Source organism: Topomyia yanbarensis, chromosome 2 (genome assembly GCF_030247195.1).
Source record: "Topomyia yanbarensis strain Yona2022 chromosome 2, ASM3024719v1, whole genome shotgun sequence".
NCBI lineage: Eukaryota > Metazoa > Arthropoda > Insecta > Diptera > Culicidae > Topomyia > Topomyia yanbarensis.
Window position 1 is genome coordinate 49,261,036 of NC_080671.1, and position 13,244 is coordinate 49,274,279.

The 13,244-nt window shown below is 37.3% G+C and overlaps 1 protein-coding gene across 3 annotated transcripts in view; it reads right to left on the bottom strand.

The window, feature by feature from the left end:
- The window catches only part of LOC131684571 (neural-cadherin-like), a 1,488,321-nt gene that overhangs the window by 656,168 nt on the left and 818,909 nt on the right, over positions 1 to 13,244 (bottom strand). The gene's annotated exons all lie outside the window — the stretch shown is intronic.

Here is a 13,244-nt window from a genome sequence, read left to right on the forward strand (position 1 = left end):
TAAAAGAGCTATAATAAAAAAAAAATAGAAAAAAGAATTACAAAATTAAATCGAAAAAAATGAACCAACGAAATCATTATATTAAATAAATATTTGAAATATTAAATCTGCTCAATATAGTAGGTATAAAATTCACCGAATGTCATATCCCGATCAGAATGAAATAACAAGATTATAACAGAACACAATTTTTGTAACATATTGTGTTATAAATTAGGTCTCGTTAGTAGTAAAAATAGCAGAAATTTATAACAAGTAACAATGCGAGATAGAGTTTTGAAATATTTCTGTTATGTGTTCCTGATCGGGATGCCAACCAAGGTTCACGTCCTGTCTAAACATGTCTGATATAATGAAACGTAGGTAACGCTCACGCTAGTCGTCTGTTCGGAGTTAACTTTGAATTTCTGCAAACTGAGAATTTCCTAGTTAATTCAACAAACTATGAATCAAATTATCGGCAGCCGGATGCCCAGAGTTGATTGCTCTGATAACACTTCTGAGAGCTTCATAGATCGTATCACCTAGGTGTTTCTCCGTACCGAGGACTGAATGGCTGGCAGGACTAAAATATGCCTGTCGTGCACGGAGTGTCGTTACTGTGTTAAGCGAAGCTTTGTTACAGTGGATGGTTGTTTCTTCGTAAATCGTGGGAAAGATGTCCATAATACTCATTTCTTGGTTCGCTATAAGTGATTCTAAATCAACGTGTTTGGTATTTTCTACTTGCTGTACAATCAGTGCTGGTGATGAAATGTTTAGTGCTCTGAGTGGTTAGTGGTAGGAGCAGTCAAAATTAATCTTCAGCACAAACGTTCAGCAAATATGCATCTATCTCGCCTAGTACAGGATGGAAATTTTTTTAAAGCTTTGGTTCAAGAACCGTATTTCCATGGAGCAAACTTCTATGCTGGAAAGCTACTTATCCCCGTCTTTGTGGATGTCATCAAAAATAGCATGACAAATCCACGTCGAATGCCTCGTGCATGTATACTTGCGAATAGTGCTATAGACGCGATAACTGTTCATATGATAAACAGCAAATATGTAAATTGTTCGGCATATTAGCCGCATAATAAATCATTACCTTCTGATGATTTCAAAAGGGTTGTATCAGAAATGGGTTGCCACTAATAATAGGCAGAGATGCATATGCGCAATTTTGTATCCTAATTCGTAAAATGTACGAATACTATAAATAACGAAAAATTCGTTTTGTACTTGTAGTCATGATCTGCGCCGTGAAAGGTCCGTAGTACCCGACCTGCGAGTAAACATATCATTACATTGTAAGCACCGCCGCTATAGATGACTATGGACGTTTGTCACTCATGAAAGATATTGTCTATAAGAAAAATTCTTCATTTGCAATCATTTTAGTATGGAATATAACCGAAAATTTCGTTTTGTATTTTGTATTGAAATCGAACAATTTGTGATAAACCCATGATTTTGAATTTATTTTCCTGGGCAGATTACGCAAACCATTTGTTAAAATAGGATATCAGACGAAACTTGCTCTTTCTGATAAATTAAAGAATACATTTCAATATTTTAACTACAGAAAGGTATATTAAAATCCGATGGTACCGAAATAATTGATTACAATACCGTCATTCAGAAGATAGCAGAGGTTTCTACATTAGAATTAACAGTCTAAAATGTGTTCTTATTCATTCTTTTTATCGCTCATGTTTTTCAAGTTCACGTGAGTAACTTAACTAAATTGTACTAAACTTATTTCAAATTTTTCAAGCTTCATTTCAGCATTATAGACATAGTGTCTTTTTCGAACAACTTTATTAAAAAAATCGGCATCCGCGAAACTTCAGGATACGAAAGAATGGACTTCTCTCTTTCATTTGCAACCGATTGCAAAATAATCGGTCGGAGGGTCTAGAACAACTTTTCATTTTAAAGATTTTTGTTTGAAAACTTAGATTATACAAGATTACTAATTCACATCTTTGTCAGTAGGTGGAACAATAGACATTCAAATAATACCGAAATTAAAAATCTGATGAAAAATTTCATTGTCTATAACTTTGTAGAAAATTATAAATTGATATAAAATCATCCGAGAAAGTTATTAACATTTTATCAGTTTTTGTTCTTGACTGAAATTTTTGGATTTAGTTGAACAGTGTATTCAGATGAATATGAGTGTTTAAAACGTCCTATTTTACAAGGAAAAATATATTTTCAGCTTCCGTCGGTTTTTGAGCGCCAATAATATTTTATGAACATGAAAGTAAAGACAAATTTCGCCAGACTTATTCGATACTCTTACCTTTTAAATATGTTAATTAAAATAGTGAACAAATTTTATTTCTTCTATCATGTATTCGTGTTTTCTTTAAAATATCTGTTCTCATTCTAGGGGATGGCTTTTGTAATCTAGAATTATCCTCCTTCCTGATCAGATTCTGCCTGGCGAAGTACAATTGACTTAAATTCGAAACTTTCTACTTGAATTAACTTAATCAGACAGTTCGAGTCAGTATAACATTGGACGGATTTTATTGCAACTTTTGATTCTGTTAGTCCTTTTCACTATAAAAATATAAATATATATATAAAAGTTCATTTCTTGAAAATCCTAATAATTGACCTCATCATTTTAATAATCCAGATTGTTAGTCTGCATAATTCGTTCTTTGACATGATACACTTACCTTTCCTTATTTTCATGAGTTTGGGTTATTCAGCTTGGATATTTTTATCTCATTTTCACTAATACCAGCTCCAATTGAAAAAGTGTGCCACTTATTGTACTTTTTTCTTTTTATTCGAAAGCCAGGAAAATTTTACAGTGAAAAATGTATTGATACCTTTCAGTTAAGTAAATTTAGTATTCTTTTAGAAGTAAATTAGTTTAAAGTTAGTGCTATTATTAACATTTTCAAAAATTTTCTTAAAATAGTAAATAATAAACATCACCATTATTATCATGAAAATAATGCAACTCAGCGAGTTCTACAGTCCTTTCTTTGACTCTATTCAATTATCTCTTTTGGTTTCGGCGCAAAATCGTTTTTGTCACATCGTTTCATATGAAAAAAAATAACGATTTCGAACCCACTACATTTGTGGCGAGATCATGATGTGTTAACTATTAAATAGCAGCAAAATGAAAAGAGATAGAGACAAAGTGTCAAATAAAAAGTTATAGAGAACATTAAGGGGCATCAAATGAACAATAGTAACGATAAATTTTGTTTATTAATAATTAGAATAATTACTAAACTCTCCAAAAAACGCAAATTTTGAGTTATTTCATTAGTAAAAAATCATTTAGTACCCTTAACTAAAAGATATTTGTAATTACACTGATAGGACATTTTCTCAGCTTTCTAATGAAACCTTGTAAATAACGATATAAAGCATATTTTTTTAGATTAGAGTCTTTTAAACACTTGCAAGTCGGTTACAGGAAAAGTATAGTAATGAAATTACAAAGAAATGAGACGAGATAGGAATATCACGTCCAAGAACAAATTATGAATCGTCATAAAATCCAACTTTTGGATAATGGATATTGCTATAATCATACTTCATTATTTCGAGAAAATTAGCAAAAACCTCCTCAAAAACACTAGCTTTTAACTCCTTTACAGCTAAAAGGTAATTAAAACTAATTACTTAAAAGATATGAGTACACCATTCAATAGAAAATTTTCTCACCTTTCGAATGGAATTAAAATATTTAAAATACAAAGTATACTTTTAAAGTTAGAGGTATTTTAAGACAAATAAGTTTTTTACACAAAAAGTTCAATAACTCTATAACGGTTGAGATTTGATGGTATGTGTAGAACAATTTTTTTCTCAAAATATGACAGTCTATCACCATCCGAGAGGTTCTTAACCATGAACCAAACACCCTGTATGAAGGGTTTCGCTTGCACTCAAATCGCATTTTATTCCCAACAGAAACATTTCACAAAGTCTTAGGAAAAGGAATCAAACCAAGTTTCAGAATTTTCTTTAAGAAGGAATTTCGGAAGCGTTACTCGCAGAACACGATTTACAACAATAAACGAACAAGAAAGCATCGCGCTGAACCATACATTGAGTGAATTCTCCTAGTAATTTAAGCCTGTTCATTGAAGATTTCTTGCAAAATATAGGATAAGAGCAAAGACCACATATCAAGAAAACTGGAAACTCTGTCCAGAATCTGGAGACAGTAAAAACAACACCTCTTTCGAGTAAAGATGGTATTTCTATATCTACTTTTATATTAAGCTCCCTAATTTCGTACGATTGACAAAACTTTTATTTGTCATTGAATATTTTGATTTCTGTTCAGCATATAGCGATTCCGGAATTTCTTCTGTAAGACCATTATGATAGTAGGCTTTAACACCTTTCTCATAGCCTATGTGAAATGTGTTCCTTTTAAAGCCAAAGTGTGATTGGAGTACAAGAACAGCCTTATAGGTATATCGTCCAATAAACAGAAACCCTCCAAATTTTTCAAAAAAATAACAAACTTGAACATTAATCTCATAAAATTATATTTTTAGCCATCATTTTTATACTAATTTTGAACCAGTTAATCAGGATTCTCAAATGACTAAATGTCGAATCGAGTTTGTTCAAATATAAAGATTCAAATTTAACCCAAATGTATCTTAAAAGATGTTGATGGAAAAGGAAGTTGATTCAAGATTATATCAGCCACCCTCCAGAACAAACGAGGGAAGAAATGAAAAATAAGAAACGAATATAGTTTTGACAGAAAAAACTATTCCTTTAATTACTACATTACCCAGCTTTTTTGAAAAGTGTGCCAATTTCATACAAATTTTATCTACTCTTCTATACACCTCCTTGGTAATAAGATATCATTGGAGCGCATGAACCGATGGAATCTGGAATTAAGTTTTTTACACTTTAAGGTGAGACTTTGTCAGCACTCAGATTCCTCTGAATACACTGTTCAATTGAGGCAAACCATTTTTCACAAACGAAAATAATAATTGAAATCAGATTATTAACCAATAGGCGTCGTGAAAATATAAAACGTTGACAAAATTTGAATAACTTTCCCAGGCGATTTTGGATCGATTTATAGTTTTCTAAATAGTTGTGGACAATGAAATTTCCCATCATATTCTCAACTTTAGTAATATTTGAATGTCTATAGCTATACCTAGTGGCAAAAATGTGAAACAGTTTCATTGCAAAACCTAGGTTTTCTAACAAAAATCTTTAAAATAAAGAGTTGTTCTGGAGCCGTCGACCGATCAGTTTACTTTTGGTTTCAAACGAAAGAGACAAGCTCATTCTGTCACATTGTGAATTTTTGGAGATGCCGTTTTTTTTTCGAATAAACTTGTTCTATCAGACACACCTGTTCACAAATAGATTTACTAGTTTAATGAGCCTATTTTCGCCATCTTTCTATTATCACACGCCATATTCTATTATCAATTGCTTCGAGTTTTCGCTGCGCTTAAACAGGAGCATTTCACAGTTTTAATAATATTTATGTGATTATATTTGTTCTTAACGATGCCAATTTATACGCATTCCATCAATTATAGGCCGTATAATTAATGAAATAGTGAGGCACCCTACCTAATATGTTGAAAATAGGAACTTTACCCTATTTCAAATTTCACGGTCGTCTGAATATGTGAGTAATATGGGTAGGACTAAAATACCGGAGCTAAGATGAATTAAAGCACAGTAACCCTAACAAAATTTCCGCAAGCGTGTGTATTGCGAAAAGTAGTATTGTAAATATGAGTAGTAAATGTCAAAACGACCAGAAGCAGAAGAGAAATATCCCAAAGATAACCCCTCATTGTTACTTAAGTTCTAATCTAAATTTTCTCCAGAATGATTTAATTTGATAGGTTCACAGAACGAATATTATGTAAACAATATATGCATTCTTTAAACCTACCTTCGGTAATGACCCATTATGTTAATTTTCCGGTAGTCACTTCCTTCTCAATTCGATGTATGCAAGTGTACAAAATTACTGAGGTGTTATTTCTATAGTAGTGCAATTAGGAGTTTAACTTCCTATTCATAGGTACCTGTACTATAGAACTTTTTGATATTCTCTGCATTTTACGACCGGTTGATGCAGAACGACTAGCCTTCCGTGAGCATCGTAGTCAAACGTATAAATACCGGAGTGAAACAAAGACCGCTCGAGATGCATCACATTCATTCATCACAGACTAACAAACTTTGCTCTCGTGTTTTTTTTTTTTTATCTGACATCAACCAACCATAAACTAAAAATATGCTAATGATCCAGTTAGGGAACCAAGCGAATGAAGTGAAATGTGCAGATAAAACTGGAAAATTTTATAATAGACAATGGGATATCTGCATGTCGGTGAGTGGCCAAGAAGCTGTAAAAAGGATATTTTCTTTCCAAACGAGAAAGCACACACAAGTACCGTTTTCACCCATTCCGGCCACAATAGCTTGTCGGCTGTTTGGTACGTCTGGTGGGGACGTAAACAGCTCGTAATAACCTCTTTCCTTCGGATAACCACTTTGATGGTCTTGCAGTACTATACTTGCTCTACACGTTAGCATTTTGTAGTTTATGCAGAACTTTTAAACATTATTACGCTACTCGTCGCAACGTGTATACGGCTGATGAACACTCTGGTTGTACATTTCTTCCGCCACCTAACGGCGTAGAATACGACAGACTTTTCACTTCGGCAAGGATGAAAACAAAGCAAACGAAAATAGAATCCAGAATCCAGACGCAATCGTGTCCTGCGTAAACACATCCGCGTCAGCACATTTGTAGTGGCACATTGTTATAGACTGTCTTGAAGGCGGAACCATGCGTGCTCATAAATTCCAAAACTGCCAATAAATACCCAACAGGCACACAAAAGAAAGAAAACTAGTGCCATTGTTAAAGTACATAAAAAATCTCAGCTGAAGCAAAAAAGTGCAACCAACGTTTTTCTTCTCTTGCACCACTAAAGCAGTGAAAAATGAGCAGCGTTCCATCATCTCTCCGTCAACGTCCGGATGGGTTGCCGAGAAAACGAAACATTCCAATTATCTGCACCAGTGATCGACATAAAAACCATCTTTTTTTTACGACCCACACTGCTTGCCAGTTTCGCTCTCGGAAGAACGTCGTCCGTCGCATCCTGCGAAATCGTGCAGGAATTGGCATTTTCGCTCATTTTCCCCCACTCCCGATTCCGGGGTCCAGTTTTCAATTCAAGGCTTCATCTCGGTCGTCGGTCGGGTGGCAGTTGACTACTACCATTTGAAAAGGCTTTTTTATAACAGCTCTTCTCCTCTGCTTGCACCAGCTTCCGAACGGCCAGAAGCTGAGAGTAGCCTATGCCACAGCGCGGCGGATAGGAAAAAACAGGGAAAAGTTGGGTTGGGAGGGAGAGAAACATAGTCGAGATATGAATTGCGCGAAAACAGAGGGACAACGATAAGCAGGAGTTGCAGTTTTTTTTGGTGCGGAGCGGTGTTCTCTTTGCTTCTGCTTCGGTGAAAGGAACTTGCAGGCGAAAATTCTGTACTCTAAATTGATCCTTGAATAAACATTCACAGTAATTGAATCAAACACGGTAAATGATTGATCTCTCTTAGTTTGAGTTGGTTATAGAACGTAAAAAGAACGTACCGTATGAGATGAAAGGACAGTAGTGTTTCGCTGTTGCAATATTTAGATGGAGATGAATCTCGCACCAACTCGTCTATGAAATTGGCATCTTTCAGAAATGTTGATGTAAAGACTGTCTGATCAAGCAGGAATAATGATGATGATGCTGTATCTTACTCCTGCAGAGCAAAGTGGATCGTATCAATATACAAGCTTGACAAAGCCTCAAATATCGCTCAAGCTGTCAGGAGAAAAGTCTAATGTTTATTGTAGGGTGCTTTTTTGAGCTTAGGGGTGGCCAAATATTTGGTAGTTTCTTCGGGCATGTTCTTACTGGTTGGTGATGCTGCTCGATTATGATGGAATGGTGTGGATAAATTTATTTTGCTCTTATTAGAGCTAAACAGAGGCGCGAACAGTGCTGAATCCGATTTTAATAAGAATGATACTCTAATTCATACGTACCGTAACTCTCAGACAGTTCGGGTGTGTTTTTATTTCTGCGTGGTGTGTGATCCCGAGCAGAAGAAAATAACTGCGGAATACTAAATTTAGGTATCAATACCAACGACTGTTTACCACAATATGGTATTAATGAGCTCTACATAAGAGGTAAAATACCAAAAAAATAACACAGACATGTTCTACAAATAACTATTTGATAATGAAACGAGTTATTATAATACCTGAATAATAATAAAACATTTTTCAACCTTCCAAAGATAAAATTCACTCTATGGAGGTATTCAATAAGGTATTGTATTGGTATTTGTAAAAATAACTGGAATACATAAATAATACTAAAATAAAGTATTATACCTCATTGAGGTATTAAGCAGGTATTGAAAAATGTTTCTTCAATACCTGCTTAATACCTCAATGAGGTATAATAATCAATTATTACTAAGTTTTGGTATGAATACCAAAAAATAGTATGCTCGGGGTATTGCCCAGTTATTTTCTCCTGGTCGGGATAGGATGCTTGGCTTGGTGTTGCTTTGTGTCTTTGTTTCAAGGCCACATTCCTCAGTCTTCTGTTCGCGCGATAAGATTTAACAATAGCCAGCTGTATAAGCTGGTTCGGTTCGTTGTTGGTTACCAGTTTAAAGATAAGTGGTTTTCAACTCCTAAAACTCCCCTCGGTCCAAACGCTACCCAGAACTCTCAACAGGTTCATTTGTGGTCCTCCTTCAGCTCAAGACCAAATCGCTGAATCTTCATTAGATTTCTAAAGACCTGACTGAACGGTTCTCGGCTGTGGCCGAAATTTCAAAAGTCCGGTCGAACAAGAGAAAGGTGTTGCTAGCTAACTCAAAGCAGGCAAACAATATTGCTTGCTGGGAGCACTTTACGCGGTATTATAACGTGTATATTTCAGCTGTACAGGTACAATCTGAAGGCGTCGTCACCGATGAGAGTTTGACGTGCGAGGATCTGCTGAAGTACGGGGTTGGCCGTTTTAGTGACTGCTTACTTCAGCCAGTGAAAATACTTGAGTGCAAGCGTTTGCACTCAGTAGTAGTTGTGGGGGATGGTTCAAAAACATATCCCCAATCAAACTCTTATCGGGGGACCTTCGCTGGTACCGCTTTGCCGAATTACATCCTCTTACACAAGATTCGTCTGCCCGTGCGTCTGTTTGTACCGCGGGTCATGAATTGCACAAAGTGTAAACAATTAGGTCTCACAGCAACCCATTGTAGCAATAAGGCCCGCTGTGTAAAATGTGGGGAGAATCATCTCGATGTTTCGTGCAGTACGAAAGCCGAAAAGTGTCCTTACTGTGCAGAGAGTCTGCATGATATCTCGGCATGTCCCGCGTACAAACTACGCGGGGATAAGCTAAAACATTCCCTTGCGCAGCGTTCCGAGCTACGCCACCATCCTTAACAAACCTCTATGTTCTCTTGCCCTCTAACGAGAGCAAGGTTGAGCACCCACAAGAGGGAACATCTACTAAGGCGCCTTGAAGTTATAGGAAGTGGAGGAACCTTTCTTCTTCTAAACTTCCTTGTGAAGTCTGAAGGTGTCCCTTGACGGGGCTCTGAATGTGACATCTCTTGGAAATGTTGCAACCAAACCGAAGCAAGTAGCTCCTGAGGATTGGACCCAGAGAAGGAGTTTCCAGCATTTCTCGGAACATCAAAAACCCCAAGTGTACCTTGGTTTCAGTACGACATCGATCGCAGCACTGGAATATCCCATCCTTTCAGTGATTGTATCCTTCGATGGCTAACTCATCTAACAAGGTCACGGATCAGTTTGTCTTCACATCTCGCCCTGAGCAGAAGCAAAAAATCGTCCCGCACAAGTGAAACAGTCAATTCTACCTAAAAATCAATCGGTGCCTATCACACAAGCAGTCCATTTAACAATAGCCTATACCTACTGTGCGATTTAGTGATGAGTGACGGTGCCCAGCAAAAAGCAACCCAGATACGGCCGAACTGTGTTGCTGTTGATTTTTCGAAATGCCCCGTAAGACCAGCCATTCGGGAAGTGGAACAGTTATTAAAAGTGCAGATGAAACTCAATCTGGCTGAAGTGAAAACCCTACAAATGCATCATATCAAACATTGCGTGCTGATTTCGTTCAACAACATTAACCAAGCTGAGTCATTCGCCTCGCGAAACAACATGCAGCACACCGCCGAATGCGGCAATGTTAAATATAGCATTCCCGTATACATCGAGAACGGCGCTGTAGAAGTTCGTGTCCATGATTTGGCTACGCGTACCCCTGACGGCGCGATTAAAAAATGCTTGCAAAAATACGGAAAAGTAGACTCCGTTACACATGAGACTTGGAGGAATTTTTTCCCGGGCATCCCTACGGGGTTCGTGTGGTGAGAATGCGTGTGACCAAGCCAATTCCCTCATACATAACCGTCACAGCGTTAGGAAGTGACGATGTTCTCATTCATCAAACATCACGTACCCAGGGCAAATTCCTACGTGCCAGTTCTGCACGAAGAAGCTGCACCTCGGAAAACCTTGCGTAGAAACTGTTAAGGAAAACTTAACCAATCCGACTGAAATCAGCCCAGAACTATCTTACGCTAAACCACTAACAGCTGCAAAACCAACATCTTCGGATCAAGCACCAACAACCAGCAACAACAACAACGAAACGAACATACAATGACGACCGATAAGAGTAAAACACAAACTGGAACATCTGACCGCGAGCAGCAGGAAAGTAGTACGGATGAGGACTTGGACATGAACGACAACGCAAAAGAAGACAAACGAATCGAACCTCAAATGGCAGTGGACAACACTGGCAATATTTCGCCCCTAGAAAAAGGATCTCAACACGCAGTAGAAAGCTGCGTCTAAACGAGACAAAAAACTTAACATAGTTGTTTTTTTTTTATTTATTGTAAAAAACGAACAATCGGCCTCGTTGAGCTACCGCATTTGGGCCTAAATAAATTTAATAATTGTAAAAAAAAAGGTCTCGGATGTGATCACTGTTCTACAATGGAATTGCAAAAGTATCATCCCGAAATTTGATTTCTTCAAAATTTTAATAAATAGTTTGAGTTGCATTTGCATTATGTGAAGCTTGGTTTTCCGATATAGATCTCAACTTTGATGACTTTTACTTTTTTCGCCTGTACCGAGACACCCCCTAACGATGAGTGCTTTTCGGGATTAAAAAGTGCTATTCCTTCTACAGAATTAACCATCCTTTGATAACAGGTATTGAAGTTGTCGCTTATCAAGTTGAAACCACAAGCAAAGGCCTTTGCATTGCTACCATATATATTCCTCCCAACACCGTGGTTGGGCACCGCCGGCTACAAGACATCTTAGAATCCCTACCTGCACCGCGACTTGTTTTAGGAGACTCTCACGATACAGCATGGGGTTGCCTTTATGATGATAACCGGTCTTCCTTAATTCACGATCTTTGCGATAATTTTAATTTGAAACTTTTAAACGTAGACATAAATCCCTGCTCCCCTAGCGCGCGAGCGCCTTAGAGTTGTCCCTCTGCTCAACATCGCTGCGGTTAAATTGCACGTGAAAGGTAATCCCTGATCCCCACGGTAGCGACCTTCTGCCTATCGTAGTCTCAATCAATAACGGATCAAGGTCATTGGAATCAATCAATATTTCGTATGACCTCACACAAAATATCGATTGGAAGAGCTATGCTGCCGCGATATCCGACAACATCGAATCTACTTAAGAACTTCCTCCGGAGGAAGAGTACAGGTGTTTGGCTGGCTTGATTCTCTACAGCGCGAGCAAGCTCAGACTAAGCCAGTACCCGGTATAGGAGATATATCGCGTCCCCACGACCAGACAGAGTCAAATCCAACTTGTTGAAGAATCTGTCCTACTCTGCACAGCAAAAAAAATCTTGTAACTTCACGTCTTGCCACATAAAAAGATCGTCCCAATTCACAAAAAATGCATTTAATTATATGTAAAAGTGTGAGTTGTTCGGCTTTTCCTAGGTCATTCAGTTTGAGTTTTACATCAAAACAGTCAGAATTTTTAATTTTATATATCATAACATAAAATCCTATCATCGGAAAAAAAAATACGTCGCTACGTTGTTTACGTCAAATGTAATTTTATTTTTTCTAAGAGTGTGTCAACAAACGCTTGTTGAATTTATTTGACAAGTTTCTTGAAGCTAACATTATCCTATTAACTAGAGGAGAGCGAAGGTCATTGCCATCCAAAAACCAGGAAAACCAGCCTCCAACCACTATTCGTATCGCCCGATTGCAATGCTGTCCAGTATCCGAAAATTGTTCGAGAACATGATCCTATTCCACCTCGACTACTGGGTCGCAGCAAATGGCTTACTGTCAGATACACAACTCAGCTCCCGCAAAGGCAAAGAAACGAACGACTGCCTTGAGTTGTTGACAACAGAAGTTCAAATGGCCTAAAGAGCAAATAACATCAGTTTTTTTTTGTATATTAAGGGGGCTTTTGATTCAGTTTCTGAGAAGTCACATCAGCATGGTCAACAACTTTGAACAATTTTTTTTTTTGCAAAATGGGTTGTCGGAGAAGCACATGTACTTCTCGCAAGGCGATTCGTCAATGTTGAGATTCAGCTCATGCCTAAGCTTTCTTCTATACAATTTTTACGTCAATGACATCGATGAATGTTTTGTCAATTTCCGGTACGTTAAGACAATTTGCAGACGACGGTGTGGTTTCTGTTACGGAACCCAAAGCTGTCGATCTACAAGGACCATTGCAGAATACCTTGGACAATTTGTCTACTTGGGCTAGTAAGCTGGGTATCAAATTATCTACGGAGAAAACTAACCTAGTCGAGTTTTCCAGGAAGCATCAACCAGTACAACTACAGCTTCAGGTCTTCGCAGAAAAATATCCAGGGGTCTGGTTCTACTTGAAAGGTACCTGAAGATGCCACATTAGGGGAGACTGAGGAGACTTGATCCCCGGGGAGACTTGATCCCATCATTGTAACTCAAAGGCGGATCAGAATACATTAATCGAATATACTAGAAAGTTGCGCAGTTTTATCTAAACATAAGTTTCTTTAACACAAAAAAATAAATTGGACATGTGTTACCGAATTTTTACCGATTCAAAGAAAAAAATGTCGGTAGAACTGAAGAAGATTTAT